Raw genomic sequence first — 15604 nt, forward strand, 5'->3', positions numbered from 1 at the left:
CCTGATTATTTCCCTATGGTCACTCCCCGGCCCCCGAGCTGACAACTGAAGGAAGGAGCTCAGGCAGTGGCTCTGGAGGCTGGGGTCGTAAACCAGGAACCCCCAAGAGATTGATGGAAGAGTGAAGCCAGGAGGGTCCTGAGCCTCTAGGCTGAGTGAGGTGGGGGGGAAGGTGGGAGTGGCCCTGGTATGAGCAGGCGTTGGCATGAATGAAGAGCAGGGGACAGGTGGCACACACTCACCAGGCACCTGCTGTGTGAGGCACTGTCCAGTCTTTGCCTGTGTGCTCTCTGCCCTGCAGTCACCCTAACAGGAAGGAAGGGTTTGGGTGCATCCTTGGCTTCTTCCTCATTTCTCATTATTCCCCATTCCCCCATTCAATTATCAAGCCCCAGTGAACCTGCCTCCCTTGTATCCCTCCAGTGGTCACCTTGTCTCCAGCCCTGTGACTCTGGCCGAGCTCTGGAATCCTCGCAGCCTCCCTACCTCCCACCTTTTACTTTGGCTGCCAGCAAGCTCAGTCACCATCTCAGTCTAGGTTTCTGCTGCTGTCCTTCTGCTCTGCCTCTAATAGGATCATGCGGCATGTGTGGCTTTTGTCTGAGCTGCTTCTAGCCCTTTATGCACAGAGATGCAAGTTCTAAAGCCATCGACCAGTAAAATCTGGTATTTGCTAGATTCTCATGAGAACATCCACTGATTCTTGAATTTTTCACTTTTTTTTAAATTGCCTTTCCCACCATACTGACTCCCACCCAGACATGGAAACATTGGTGCACAGTGGAGCAGTGTCCAAATCCTGGCTTTGCTACTACTACCTTTACGAACCTTGGGCAAGTTACCTATCCGCCCAGTGTGCCTCACGTTCCCGTCTCTGTTATGGTAATAATCATGGTACCTACTTTGTGTGGGTTTGTGAGGATTAAGTGAGACAGTATAAGCACTCTGGTGAGTTCTGGGGTTGCCAGTATAGATTACCTGAATGGGCCTTAGCCATCCTGGGAGAACTGACAGGATGAGGGGCTGGCTCTGTATGGGATGTTCTATATCAGTGCTTTTCAAGTGTCAGTGTCTGCCTCCATCCCTTGAGGATCTGATTCATTAGGTTGAGGTGAGGCCTCCAGGCACATTCCTGACCTGCCATCGAAGGACACCAGTGCTTTTGCTCGAAGTTCACACTTCATTCCACTCTGTGAGGACTTGGCTCTGGATAGGATCCTTGTAAACTGTAAAGTGATTGACTGTTGTACCTGGACGGGGGCTCCTGCTGGTGACTGAAGGCAGGAGGGTGGCTCTGCAGGGGCCAGTGCCCATAGGCAGCAGAGGGTCTGAGGACCCCAGGAAAAGGGCTTTGGCCTTTGGCATACACCCCCTCACATGAGAAGCCTACATCCAGGGCTGAGCAGGCTAAGTTAATCCTCTAAGTATTCCTTTTCATCTTATGCAAGTGCTTTTGTTCCCAGGGAAATTGAGAACCAGCTGTGACCAGGAACCCCACAAATCTTCGGTGGCATCCCAGGCTACCTGAGATTGTGGCAAGGATTGCCGAGCCTGGGAAAACAAGGCCTATGCACTGGGGGTTTGTGGCTCAGACAGTAAAGAATCTGCCTGCAATTTAGGAGACCCAGGTTCGATCCCTGGGTCAGGAAGATCCCCTGGTGAAGGGAATGGCAACCCACTCCAGTATTCTTGCCTGGAGAAGCCCATGGACAGAGGAGCCTGTTGGGCTACAGTCCTTGGGGTCATAGAGTCACACAGGACTGAGTGACTAGTACTTTCACTTTTTCACTTTCACTTTCAGGAGTGGGCACATGTGTGTACCACATGCAGAGACACAAGCACAGGCAAACATACATGTGAACATACAGGCTTTAGGGCCACAGACACACACGTGTGCCATATACACACAGGTGCAGTTCCAAACTCATGCACCCTGTGAATACATGGGCATCTTCCAGGTCAGACCCACACCTTGCTGACCTCCCACTCCATGCAGACATGTGTGTACCTGCCATTCATGTAGGAACGTCCTCTCCCAGCCTAGGGGCCTGAGATGCATAGTTACTTCAGCTCACACCTTCTCCTCCTAGAATAAGGACAGTTTTCCCAGGGTTCCCAACCTCTCCCTTTCCATGTTTCCCCCCTCACCTTCTCACTACAAGGATAGAGGAAGGGCTTTTCCTGTCAGCTGCCAGCCCCCGGGATGGGAGCAGGAATGTTTTTTTCTTTTCTGAACCAGTTCTGTGGAATTTTCACTTATTTCCCATTAAGGGTCAAGACCCTGCTCTGGGGGTTGCCTCAAGGCTCCAGAAGCATGAGGAGGCTGGCTTTCAGATACACAGGCATGTTGAGCCTATAGCAACCTCTGCCATGTGAGTAGCACCTGAAAGTCTGCAGACTGCCTTCTGGCCAGTGTCTTGCTCGCTCTTCATGACAGTCCCAAGACTAATTGCCTTCATTTCCTCCATTTGGCAGATGAGGGAACTGAGGTAGGTAGCAGGTCAGGTCGTGATAAGAGCTCTAGGTCAGGTCATGACATGAGGGAGAGGAATGGGTGGAGATCCACAGGGCTTGATGGGACTCACATGAAGTTACATCTGAGCAAGACGAGGTAGAGTTGACCAAAATTCTAGTCTCTTGAGACTGGGCTAGGAAAAGTGGTTTCAGCCTCCAGGGGCTTAGAGGAGAATTTGGTTATCAGAGCTGGGAGATGGAGTGGGCTGGTGCTGCTAGGTAGGCCTAGTGGAGGAGCTGGCTGAGGACACAGGCAGCCTCTCACAGGTCAGTGCCCTGCTGAGGCTCAGCCCTTAGTCCACCCTTGTGGACCCGTCAGAGGAGAGGGGAACAAAGACACCTTTGCATTGCTGTGTGGTCCAGGCAAATCTCTGCCCCTCTCTGGACCCACAATCGGTCTCTACAATGAAACATCAGGGTTGGTCGGTGGATACTCTCCTGCAATCCTGGGGAAAGCATCTGCAGAGCTGCGAGTGGAAGGCAGGCTCTGGGTGCTCTATGTTGCAGCCTTGGGGGTCCTGAGCTGTGGCCTGTGCCCGGGGATCCCCAGCCCGGGCCCCTGGCCTCTGCTGTGATCCACCAAGGCAGGGACTGGCACAGAGTTGGGGCTCAGGGCCTCGGTTCTGCTCCAGGTTAGGTGGGAGTTGGTCTTGTGAGAAGAAGACCCAGAAAGTTCCATCCATCCCTGTGGATCTCTGTCCCTTACCCTCCTTTATGTTTGTCTATAGTTCTTATCGCCACCTGACCTGCTATGTATTTACTCATAAACTAAGATAAATTTGTCCCCCCTGCTAGGATGTAGATGCCATGAGGGCAAAGAGTTTGTTTTGTGCTCTTAAGTGCATTGAACACTACCTGCACAGAGAAGGTGCCCAATAAATACTTGTGAAAAAGAAAGAGGAGGAGGACTAATCTTCAGATGGGGAGGAGCTGGCCCAGACACACCACCGGCCTGAGGCAGAGTCCCCCTGACTGCCCTCTTATCAAACCCAAGCTTAAGGTTGGATTGAAGCTAGGAAAGAGGGTTGGCCTGAGCTCAGACTCCCCCCAAAATCCCCCTTACTCTGAGGAGCCATCCTCAGTCCTCTGAGGGAGGCCATGGCATCTGGACCTGTGGGGTGAGGACCAGACCATAGAGCCATTGGTCTCAGGGTCTCCACATCCTTTAATGGACCTTCCAGGCACTGCTGAGAAAACCAGGTTTGTTATTCCCTAGGGTGGCAGTGAGCGGGGCCAGGACTCTCTGCAGACTTGAGAAAGGCCAGGAGAGGGCTGAGGGGTGGGGTGGAGATGAGGAGAAAAGCAGTCATCTGCTGAGTGCCAAGCCCCAGGGCCAAGCCCCTGGTCTTTAAATGCCACCTCACTCAGTCCTCCCGGCAGCCGTTGGGGTTGACTTGATGGTACCATTCCAGGGATGATCACACTCAGAGCATGAAGTGACTGGGCAGTGGCTGGGTCAGCTTTGGCTTTAGAGCCATGAGCTGGAATGTTCTTGGGATTTGGGTCCCCGCCCTGCTGCTTGCCAGCTCTGGGCCGAGGCAAGTTACTTCCCCTCCTCGATTTCTTGGTTTCCTCATTGGCTGTCTCCGGGGACGACTGTGAGCCGTACATGTGACAGCTGGGGGCACAGGAACTGACGAGAAGGAGGGACTGCTCCAGGAGTCAGAGTTTTCCCAACTCTCGACGGACCTGCGTGGCGCTCACTGCCTCCTGGGTGAGTGTTCTGGGTCAGTGCCCTGAGGGTGCTGAGTGCCACCCCCCGCCCAGAGCTTGGCACAGGGACCACCTGCAGCCACTTTGGCTCATTACAGGTCATGAGCCCACTCTCTCATGGAGAGAGAGTGCGCGCGGACGTGGGGGTTCTCCTCCCTTCTTTGGCCTGATTGTGGCTAAAGCTACAGTCTGTGCAGAGCAGAGGGTGGAGGAGACTGCGACGATGTGGGCCTGGGCTGCGAGGAGGAACGAGCAGAGCAGGCAGGACTGAGGGTCACACAGGCCTGGTCTGAGTCACTTTCCCTCTCTGGGCCTCAGTGTGTAGAATGGGGGTAACAGTGACCTCCCCCTGATCTTTGGAAAACTGAGTGTTATATGCTGATGAGTGCCCCTCAGGGCGGAGGCTGTGCCCGCAGGAGGCTGTGGTGGGAAGAGGCTGGGACAGATTAGGACCAGATGGGCATCCATGGAAGAGGCACTTGCCTCCGTGTGACTGGTGAGGAAAGTGAGTCCGGCGTCCTGGTGCGATTTGTTAAAGAGGAGCACAGCAGGGTGAACAAGCCTATCTGGGGGAGCTGGGTTAAAACTTTTCTGGCATTTCTGTTGTCATCCAACTCCGACGATACCGTGAAGGGAAAGCTGAGCAGCACCACCCATGGGATGGGCCCTGGCCTCTGGAAGGTACCAGGGACGCACATCTCTTGGCAGCTTTAGAACGGGTCCGAAGCCAATCCAGGGACAGTCTCTCTACCCCTCTGTATCAGATGAGGTGATAAATGAGAAGGCTGCTTGCGGACTCTAAAGTGCTGGGCCTCTGATGGTGCATCTGTGTGTGTGTGTGTGTGTGTGTGTGTATGTGTGTGCGCAAGCCCTTAGGTGTGTTTGCATGAGTGAGAATGTGCAGCTTGTGAGTGTGTGTGCACATGTGTGCCTGTGCATGGTCCCCTGACCTGGCTGGGGGGTAACTCCGTGCTGCCCGAGGCTTCCCATTTGGCTGGCACTCTTCCCCCCTAAACTTTTCCCAGTCTTTTTTCTCATGTTTCCTCACTGCTTCTTAGTTTACCAGAAGGGAGCTGCCTGTGGTCCGGAAACAGCAGTTGTCTCTGAATTCACTGACTCTTCTCCTCTCCAGCCCGTCCTCACCCCATCCTGCCCCTGGAGGCCCAGATGCCCAGTCTGGAGGGCTGGCAGCTCACCTGGCCCCTCTGCACAGCCCACCTGCCACCTGTTTTCCCTCCAAGGCTCTATGCCAGCCACTCTCACGTCACTGTCCCTTTGGCTCTTCATAAAACCCCCAGCACTCTCTACCCAGGTACTCTTACTAATTTCACTTTACAGGCAAGGAAATGAAGTCTCAGTGAGGGGAAATGGCTTTCCCTACATTAGGCAGCCCAACTAGTGGCAACAGGGTTTCAACTCCTACATAACTCCAAAATCTTTATTCTTGACTCTTGCCGCCTACCTAGCAGGGGTGTACTGACTGGTTGACTGAATGAATAAATGAATGAAAGAACAAATGAATAAATCACTCAGTCAATATTGAGCTGAAAGAGAAGATTATGTGATAATAACAATGGCTATCATTTATTGAGCACCTACTACGTGTTAAGTGCTTCACATGAAAGCTAATGCATCCAAGATTATTGTTACCCCATTCTGAAGTGGAGGAGGCCGAGGTTCGGAGAAATTAAAGTGTCTTGTCCCATATTGGACCTGAGATTCTAACTTGTCCTCCCTAGAGGAAGGGTGAGTTAGTGGAGCCTGGTGACAGGTACCATTGCAACAGAGGCCGGTCAAGACTCTCAGGAAGCTGTGTCTATCAGGCCCTCCCCAGTGACACCCACCCTCACCCCTCTTATCCTGGAACCGTTTCCCCATTTGTATCTGAAGTAGGTTTCTCTTTCATTCTGAAGTGGGGATCTGCTGGCCCAGCTCTGACTGTTCCTCTCTGACTGCTGGCACACCTGGTAAGGGCCAGTGCCCTGAGCTGGGCATGTGGAGGTATCTTCCTGTTACCCCTGCCCCAGGGCCAGCCCCGTCATTAACAGCTCCCATGAGAGGGCAGGCCTGGGCAAGATGCACGTGTGGGTCTATGGAGATGGCCTAGGCTGGCTCAGTGGCATATGTGCCAAGCCCTGTGCTGCATGCCAGGGACCCAGAGGTGAGGAGATCCAGACCTTTGATTAGAGAACTCATGGGCTGGGTAGTGAAGCCTGTATGAGTTAAATCTGTAATGGGGGCAGAGCCTGGAATCCTGACTCCCTGTGCAGCACTGATTTTTATGGCCTGGAACAGAGTAGAGGTTGTTCTGTGGCCCCAGGAGACCTGTGTTGACCTGTGTTGTCTGAGAGGCAGATCTCAGCTCAAAGAGATGACAATAGCTCTGTCAAGTCAGGAGGATGAGAATCAGCCATTCATTCATTCAGAAGTTCCTGAAGGACCTTCTGTTGGGAGGCGGGGTAGGGGTGGGGGACACTTTGCACAGAGAAAAGAAATCAGATGTTGAAATCAGAGTTGGGTTTGCATCTGGGTACCAGCATTTGCTGGCCATGTGATTTCAGACAAGTCATTTAACTTCTTGGAATCTCAATTTCCCCATTTGTAAAATGGGGTACTAAAACCTACCTGGCCAGCTCATGGAGTGGACAAAAGAAAATACTGCACATAAATAACATTACTTGTAGGTTCTTAGGGAGGTTTGGGGCTTCTCAGGTGGTGCTAGTGGTAAAGAACCTGCCTGCCAATGCAGGAGACATAAGAGACACAGGTTCGATCCCTGGGTTGGGAAGATCTCTGGAAGAGGGCATGGCAACCCACTTCAGTATTCATGCCTAGAGAATCCCATGGACAGAGGAGCCTGCAAGGCTATGGTCCATAGGGTTGCAAAGAGTCAGATACGACTGAAGTGACTTAACACATACGTAGGAAGGTTTAATTCACTTCCTTCCTTGCCCTGGAGAGCTCTTTATGAGGGAGGAGATATTCCTGTAAGTAGCAGCTAAACCATCAGCAGTCTGATGGTTGAGGCAAAAGACAAGACTTTTAAGGTGTTAGAATGAACACTCCAGATTGACCAACATTGACATTATGGTGCGCAGTCTCATTTCTCGTGGCACGGAGGGAAAACAGAAGCACAGAGGCTGAGGTCTGAGGCAGCCTAAAATACCTCTGCTGTAGAAAGTTGCTCAAGTGAAACAGACAATAGATTAAAAACGGGACAGTCACTAGCCTCGGTCTCCTGACCAACCTGGAAAGTGCCACTGTCAAACTCTCAGACTTAGTGAGTCACTGAGGACCTACTTGTGCCAGGCCCATACCATGAAAGGTTAATACTGTCATCCACATCTAGTCAGCGGGGAAACTGAGACTCGGAGTTTTATATCACTTGCTCAAGGTCATATAGCTAATATTAATAGAAGCTGAGGCAGGATGCAAAACCAGGACAGTCTGGCCCTGAAAGTCAAGCTTCTCCTACTCTGTGGGGTACTTGTTCCACCAAAGATGTCAGGCCTTAGATCAGAAATACATATACTGAACAGGTGAAATATAAACAATAACAAAAAAGGAGTAATTAGGAAAATGTAAGTCAAAATCACAGTATGAGACCGCTTTATGCCTGCTTGGATGGCAATAAGGAAAAAGACAAGACAATAACAAGTGTTGATGAGGACGTGGAGAAATTGAAACTCTCATACGTGGCTGGTAGAAATGTAAAATGGTGCAGCCACTTTGCAAAATTTTATCAGTTCATCAAAAAGTTAGACATAGAGTTACCATATGACCCAACAGTTCTGTTCTTAGGTATGTACCCAAGAAAACTGAAAGCAAACATCCACACGAGTACCACCATTTGTTTCTCCATTCTTCCATCCATGGACATTTAGGTTGTTTCTGCCTTTAGGCTGTTGTAAATAATACTGTTAGGAACATTGATGTATAAATATCTGTTTGAAAGTCTCTGCTTTCACTTCTTTTCACCTAGAAGTGAAACTGCTGGATCTTTTAATAGTTCTGTGTTTGTTTCTTTCTTTGTTTTGAGGAACTGCCATTACTGTTTTTCACAACTGCACCATTTTACATTCCCACCAGCAATGTCCAGGGGTTCCATTATCTCCACATCCTTACCAACACTTGCTATTTCATGTTTTTTCTTATAATAGCCATCCTGATGACTGTGAGGTGTGTATCTCCATATGGTTTGGGTTTGCATTTTCCGGCTGATTAGTTTTGATGAGCATCTTTTCAAAACACAGATTTTGAGTGCTTATTAGTCATTTGGACATATTCTTTGGAGGGTATCTATTCAAGTCTTTTACCAGTTTTTGCATTGCCTTTTTTTTGTAGTTGTTGAATTGTAGGAGTGAGTTCTTTATATATTCTGGATACTAATCCCATATCCTCTGTATGATTTATAATTATTTTCTCCCATTCTGTGAGTTGCCTTTTGCTCTCTTGATGGTGTCCTTTAATGTTCAAAAGTTTTCAGTTCTGATGGAATCCAATTTGTTTTTTCCTTTGTTGTCTGTGGTTTTGGTGTTATGTTGGTCAGGCATGTTTTGATTGCATCTGACAAATGCTACTAATTTGAACAGGAACTGTGTTAGTGGATGTAAAGAAAAATTCAGAAGTAGACCTAGATCAGACATGGTTAGATCCACCAATTACAATGATGCCATCAGTGCTCTCTCTTTTTCTATCGTTTCTCCTGACTTTCTTTTATTTTTCAAATATTTATTTTTTTGGCTACACCAGGTCTTAGTTGTGACCTGTGGGATTGCAACCCAGGCTCCCTGCATTGAGAGTGTGGAGTCTTAACCTCTGGACCACCTGGGAAGTTCCTCTCTTAACTTTCTACTGGATTACTACATTCTCATCTAGGTCCTGACCTTCTGCTGGATTACTACATTCTCATCCAAGTCCTTTCCAGAAGCACCAGGCTTCCCATGGCCCTCATGGCTAATAATCCTGGGAGGGAAACTTTCATGCTGATTCCACCAAAATTCTGGGGTAGACCCTAATTGGTTCCCCCAAACCAATCACTGGTATGGGGTCTGGATGGCTGCTGTAACTGACCCGCTCTGGGTCAGGTGCCCACCTTGAATGAACAAGGTTATCATGAAATGGAGGAGGGGGCTCCCCACAGTCAGAGATCCTTGACAGGCAGAGGGGGTCCAGGAATCCAATGGGCAGCTGGACTTAGGAGGCTCTGTTTGAAAAGTCATACCTCATCTCCGATTTCCCATGGGGGCTTCTGGAAGTAGAGGGAATCCTTCTGTTGATGCCTTAAGACTTCCTGGAGGAGGCAACATTTGTGGGGCCCTGTGATTAGTGAGAAGGTGAGCCTAAGCAAGCCAGGTCCCAGGCAGGTGGGGCAGAGCAGTGGAGAGGCTGGACTTGCCTGCCACCTGAGAGCCTCCCTACCCCAGCCCTGGTGCACTATAGACTATGGACTCTGATCTGTACTGCCCGGGCTCATAGCCCATCACTCCTCCTACCTGTGCTGCCTTGGGCAAGTCAACTAACCCCTCTGTGCCTCAGTTTTCCCACCTGAAGTATAAAATGAAAACAATACCAGTATTGTCTCACAGGTCATGATGAGGATTAAATGGGGATTGTGTATCTGGCACACTGGGCTCAGTGCTTGTCTCATTATTATTATAAGTTTGATCCTCTTTCCTGACCACATTTGCTGGTACACTGGCCGCTCCAGCTGTGTTCACTGTCCTTCCACGTGCCTCATCCAGTCTCTGCCCTTGCTGTTTTCTCTGAAACGCCCTTGGCCTCTGTGGACACTTGGCCATTTTGTTGCTGCCTCCTCTATCGAGCCTTCCCTGCCCCCCAGAACCATCCCTTCCCACCTGGGCTCCCACCAGGCTCTGGAACAGGATGTCTGCCTCGGATTGTGGGTCTTCGGGTACTTGTAAGTTCCTTTTCTATGCTGAGCTCCTGAGGGCGGGATCTGGGTCTCCCGAGTCATTGAGTTCACCGCCGGAGCCTGCCACCTGCCCTGTGGAGCGATCCAGGGGTACACACAGCACCGACTGGGACGTGAAGCGGAGCACAGCTGGTCTCAGGAAGCGACAATGGCTTGGTGCCCTGTGGGTTATGTGTGAGTGGGTGGGTTGCGTGTGAGTGCTGAGAACAGAGGGATCTGCAGGGACTAGGCAGATCTTATCCCTAGGCACTGGGAAGCCATACAGTGCTTGGGCGGCGGTGGGGGAGGGGGCCCTGAGGTTAGTTTTTTGCTGAGCAAGGATGTCTCTAGCTGCAGAAAGGGGATGCATTGGCTGGGGAGGTGGAAGACACGGAGCATGAAGTGGCTGCTGACTAGGCTGAGGCAGGGACCGCAGGATGAGAGAAGGGGACAGCTTGAGAGGTAAAAAGATGGAGAACAAGCAGAGCTTGGTGATTAATTTGAAGTGGGGCCTCAGGTTTCCCATCGGGGAAATACAGTGAGTGGGGCTCTGCCCACCGCCCCTCGCACCAGCCTCTCCTCATGAGACTGGAGGGTAGCCGTCACGTGGCACTGATCACTGTAACCAGTTAGTAACCGTCTCTCCAGTGCAGTCCCATACACCCCCCACAGTCCATTCACTCCCCTGGATAGGGTCAAGGTCAAGCACAAGGCCAGACATGGAGGAGGCTTGGTCAGGTCTGCAGGCTCTAGGGACCAGCGCCAGGCCTCCTCACCAAGCCCCCCAGGGAGACCCGGGTGTGCTGATGGGATCATTTGTCCCCTTAGGCAGGGTGGGGCCTGGGCTCCTCTGCCAGCCCAGACCTTCCCTCCTGGGAGCACATGGTTTCTTCCAGTTTGGACCTCAGCCGTGCCTCCCAGAGGCTGGTATGGAAGGGAAGTGTGCCCTAGGAACAGCACTGGAAACATTGCTGGCACCGGGGCCAGGCCATAGCCAGATGCTGTTTCAGGAGGAATTCCACCCCTCCCCAGCTGAGAGTCCTCAGGAATCATGAGTCCAGCCCCTCGCAGCAGGGCCGAGACTGGTGGTGATTCAGTTGCTCAGTCATGTCCAACTCTCGCGACCCCATGGACTGTAGCCCACCAGGCTCCTCTCTCCATGAGATTTTCCAGGCAAGAATACTGGAGTGGATTGCCATTTCCTTCTCCAGGGCATCTTCCCGACCCAGGGATCGAACCCCATTCTCCTGCACTGCAGGTGGATTCTTTACTGACTGAGTTTCCAGGGAAGCCTTAGGGCTGAGACTGGGGCCCAGTGTTCTGTCTCCCACACCTGACACTCATTCCAAGGCCCAGAGAGCTGTGTTTATCCCAGGAGTTGAATGCCTCTCTTCTCTGGGCCTCAGTTTCCTTAGCTGTCAAAAGGGTGTGAAGGAGGAGAGGAGAGAACTCAGGAAACTCTAAGACCGCTCTCCCCACTCAGAAATGGGAGGGCCTATGTGGGCTGGGCAGTTGGAACAAGTCATCCTTCTGGGCCCCTCTGAGTCCCCATCTACCCAAGCCACACCCTTGCTTCCCCCGGGAAGAGACTGGGTGGCAGGCTTGGGAACAGGTTCAAGGGCAGAAGCCCTCCGTAGACTCTAGAAGGCTGTAGACCAGGGAAGCCCTAGGGCTGAGACTAGGGCCCAGTGCTCTGGGCCTTGGGTTCCCATCTGTGATCTGAGGACGGGAATGGGTTATCTCTGAGAACTTAACCCCTCCAGTCTGTCTTCCCAGCACGACGGCTGTCAAAGCTTGTCCAGGGGTGCAGAAGAGGGGCGAGAGCCTGCTGTGAGCCAGGCAGTCAAGGCCCCTGATTTGGCCCTACCACCAGCTGGCCCTGCAGCCTCCCCTTTCCAGGGCCAGGGCCCCTTTTCAGGCCCTGTTGTCTCCCATTCAATCCATCCTCCATCCAGCAGCATAAAGAACCTCCTAAGTCTCAAATCTGATCACACTTCTGCTCTGCTTTACAAACCATCTAGGGTTCCTTGGTTGGAGCCCATAATGCAGAGGCCAAATTTGTGGTCTGGCAATTGTGTGTTTTTGGTCCCTATTGGGACCTGGCTCTGATGACCTCTCAGCCTCACCTCCTGCAAACACAAACACTTGTGGATACCTGTGCCTTTATATCTCCAGTAGGTCTCTCAGTGGGGAACACCCTCCCCTTCCTTGTCCATAGTCCACTAAAGAATCATCTCCTCCAGGGAGCCTTCCTTGATAACCCAGACAGGGATGGGGCCTCCTCTGTCTTCCCAGAGACCTCATCTGTCTTTGCATCAGCTGAGGCTTTTCAAGGGCAAAGACCAAAGCCCAGTGAAATTTCTGCATATCGTAAGGCTCCCAGCAAATGCATGCCAAATGAATGAGTGAATAAGTGAGTGAGTGGGTAGATAAGTAAAGATTGCAAGTGAGGCCATTTCTAAGCTGGCCTGTGATGAAATTATGAGTAAGAAGCCCCACTGAGTGAATATCTGCTTGCACCAGATTCTGGGCTAAGTGTTCTAGAACACTTAGCTACACATTACTACATTTGAGCCCCAACAGTGCTGTGAGATGGGCATTGTTATCTCTATTTTATCATTAAGGACACTGAAGCTCAGAGAGGTAAAGTCACTGTTAATAAGTTGCAGAGCCAGGATGGAAACCAGGTCTGCCAGGTACCAAGATCTGCAGAGGGAGTTGTGATGGCTGGCAGAGGGTTGGAGATGCCAGGAATGGACATTTGACTCTAACTGACCTGGACCCCACCCAGGGGCCAGGGTAGGTTCAGTGAAGTATATGGGAGTGATTAGAATGTCTGGGAGACATTAGAATGTCTGGGCTTGAAGAGTTCTGGGTTTTCCAGGGAGCTCTGAGGAGAGACCCATTTGGGAGTGGAGCCTTGTATTTTGTATGATCAGGAGTGATACTGGGGGATAGCTGAGTGAGATTTGTGCCCCCACCCTCACCTGCTCTGTGATCAACAGCCCATCCTAGTGTGTGAGACAGACAACTGATGTTTTCTCAAACAAATATCATGAGCCATGTAAAGGTGTCAGTCCTCTCACCTACCTCCTCCAGAATTCTCCAGTTCCCACCTAAACAGATGTTCTGGTGGTGCCATGCCTATCCAGAGCCCCACCCCAAATTCCCAACAGAGTCCAGGCTTTTTCCTGGAAGCCACAGATGAGGCTCCCCTCCCCCCAGACCTGCACCAGCCTCAGCAGGAGTGACATCAAACAGAAGTCACCTCACAGTGGCCTGTGTTTTCTGAAACCCTGTTGCATCAAGATCACTTCTGAGATTGAGGTTTCCTTGTGATGGAGCTCAGATAGTCACTGGTTCCCAGGCCCCATCTCACCTCAAAAGACAGGGTGCCTACTGCTCTCCCCTGAGCTGGGCCCAAAGACCCCCTGCTTTACTGTGCCCGGGGCTCAACTGTATGGGTGTGAGAAATGTGGGCAGAGAGGGCAGAAGCAGAAGCAGAGCAGCAAGGACTCTTCCAGAAGCTTGATTGTGAAGGAGGAAGAAGCACAGCTGGAGAGACACGGGTCAAGGAAGAGGTGTTGCTAAGAGGAGAGCTGAAGATGGAGAGTGTTGTGGGCTGAGGGAAGGAGCCAGCAGGGGTGCAGAAATGCTGGGGGCGGGGGGCAGCCTTGGATTTATTTCTGTGGCCCAGGGAGTTGAAGGAGGTGCCTCTGAAAGGCATTTCTTTGCTCTGAAGGATGAGTTGTGGGCTATTGGGGTTGAGAGGAGGCCCAACAAGAAAGACGGGGTGAAGTCTTGGACGAGAAGGGAGAGAGGCTGCTCCGGGACAGGCAGAAGTTTGGGAGTCCAGCCAAGCCGGGTGGCTATCAGTTCCTGGGCCTCAGGGCCCTGGGCTGAGTCACGTCCTTCATCCACGTTTGGCTTGGCAGTGTGGGGCTGAGCAGGCTGCTGGTGCCAGGGATGAGGGATACAAATGGAGGAGCTGTGATCTCAGGAGTCTGGTGTCCTGGGGAAAAGGTCCAGGCTGGCAGGGGAAAGGAAAGGGGCTGAGAAGATGCTGGCCCAGTGCTGGAGGCCTCTAATTCAGAGGCCCTGGTGCAAAGAGAGTGATGGTGTGCAGGCTGGAGGCTCTTGGGGGAGAGCAGGGTAGAGCTGGGTCAGTGGAGGAGGTGGAGGAGATGGGGACCTTGGACAGCCAGGAGGAATAAGCAGGCAGCCCAGGCCCACCCAGCCATGTTCTGTTCACCCTTCTCAGCTGGGACTGCTCACAGCCTGAATCTCAACACATACCGCCAGTTAGGGGCAGCTCCACGGGTCTTTATCGGCCCCCAATCCCCAACACACACACACTGCAAGTACCGACTGCAGCTTGCGATATAAACACAGACTTGAGTCAAGTTCCCTATGAGCCATCAGATTTCTGTTCCTATGTCTACTCTGTTTTCAAACTAGCCCTAGAAATTCATCCATCCATCCAACAAATATTTATTGAGTACCTACTATATGTCAGGCACTACCCTAAGCACTGAGGATGCAGTGAATAAAATAGTGAATAAAACATGAAAATCCCTGCCCTGGTGAAGTTTATGTTCTGATGGGAGGAGATAGACAATAAGCAAACACATAAAATAATACATTTAAAGATGGTGTGTGCTTCTCTGTCCAATAAACCATTGATGTCTCAAAAAAAAAAAAAAAAAAAAAAAGGATGATACACTCTAAGGAGACAAATACAGCAGGAGAGGAGATGAGTGTGTGCTGGTGGGAGGTTTAGTTTTCACTGGAGTGGAGAGACAGGGCCTCACCGGGAAGATGTCATTTGAGTGACCACCTGAAGGAGGTAAGGTCTGTCCTGTGTTTTTCATACACACTCCACACACAGAAACGTACTCCACAGCAAGACCCCCTGTGGCACCCAGTGACCCTCCTCTCAACACCCTGAGCCTGGCAGGTGCCTGACTTTGCTGTCTTCCTCCCAGGCCACCTCTCAGATGCCCACCATGCACTGGTCCTCCCATACTGGGTTGGCCGCAGATGGGACCCCAGTCCCACATATGAAGATGAGGGAAGAGGCCACGCCCCCTCACAGTCCCCATGCAGGGAGTGAGACAGCATGGAGGCAAAGGGCTTTATCCCCAGGTGTGGAAATGGTTATGGCCTCCTGACCTCCTGCCTGGTTTCTGGGCTCCACTACTAGGTTCCCTGGGCCTGGACATGAACCCTGGACTTGCTGGCGGGAATGAAGACCAGCTGATGACAGTCTTGGGACAGTCTCTGCAGGGGGTCCTGAGGGATTGGAGGCAGCCAGGTCCGGGATCCCAGAGGCAGGTTAGACTGGGGAATGGAAGCAGTGACGGGGGCAGTGCTTGGGCTTAGTATGACAAAGCATACATCTTAGTGAGTTCTCTCAAAGTGAAATGCAGTGACCTGGGAGAAAGGGGGCTTCCTGGTAGCTCA

The 15604-nt window shown here is 51.5% G+C and overlaps 1 protein-coding gene across 4 annotated transcripts in view; it reads left to right on the plus strand.

Moving 5' to 3' along the window:
• P2RY6 (pyrimidinergic receptor P2Y6) overlaps positions 1-15604 on the plus strand; it is a 34208-nt gene that overhangs the window by 4255 nt on the left and 14349 nt on the right. Inside the window, exon 1 of one of the 4 annotated variants that reach the window (XM_061149712.1) lies at positions 4101-4228. The exons of 1 other annotated variant lie outside the window; for it this stretch is intronic. The gene's annotated coding sequence lies outside the window, so the exon portion shown is untranslated. Of the gene's footprint in view, positions 1-4100; positions 4229-15604 lie in introns of those variants that run through there. 2 more of the 4 variants (XM_061149683.1, XM_061149703.1) reach the window with 2 other exon arrangements.

This window comes from Dama dama, chromosome 1 (assembly GCF_033118175.1).
Source record: "Dama dama isolate Ldn47 chromosome 1, ASM3311817v1, whole genome shotgun sequence".
Lineage (NCBI taxonomy): Eukaryota > Metazoa > Chordata > Mammalia > Artiodactyla > Cervidae > Dama > Dama dama.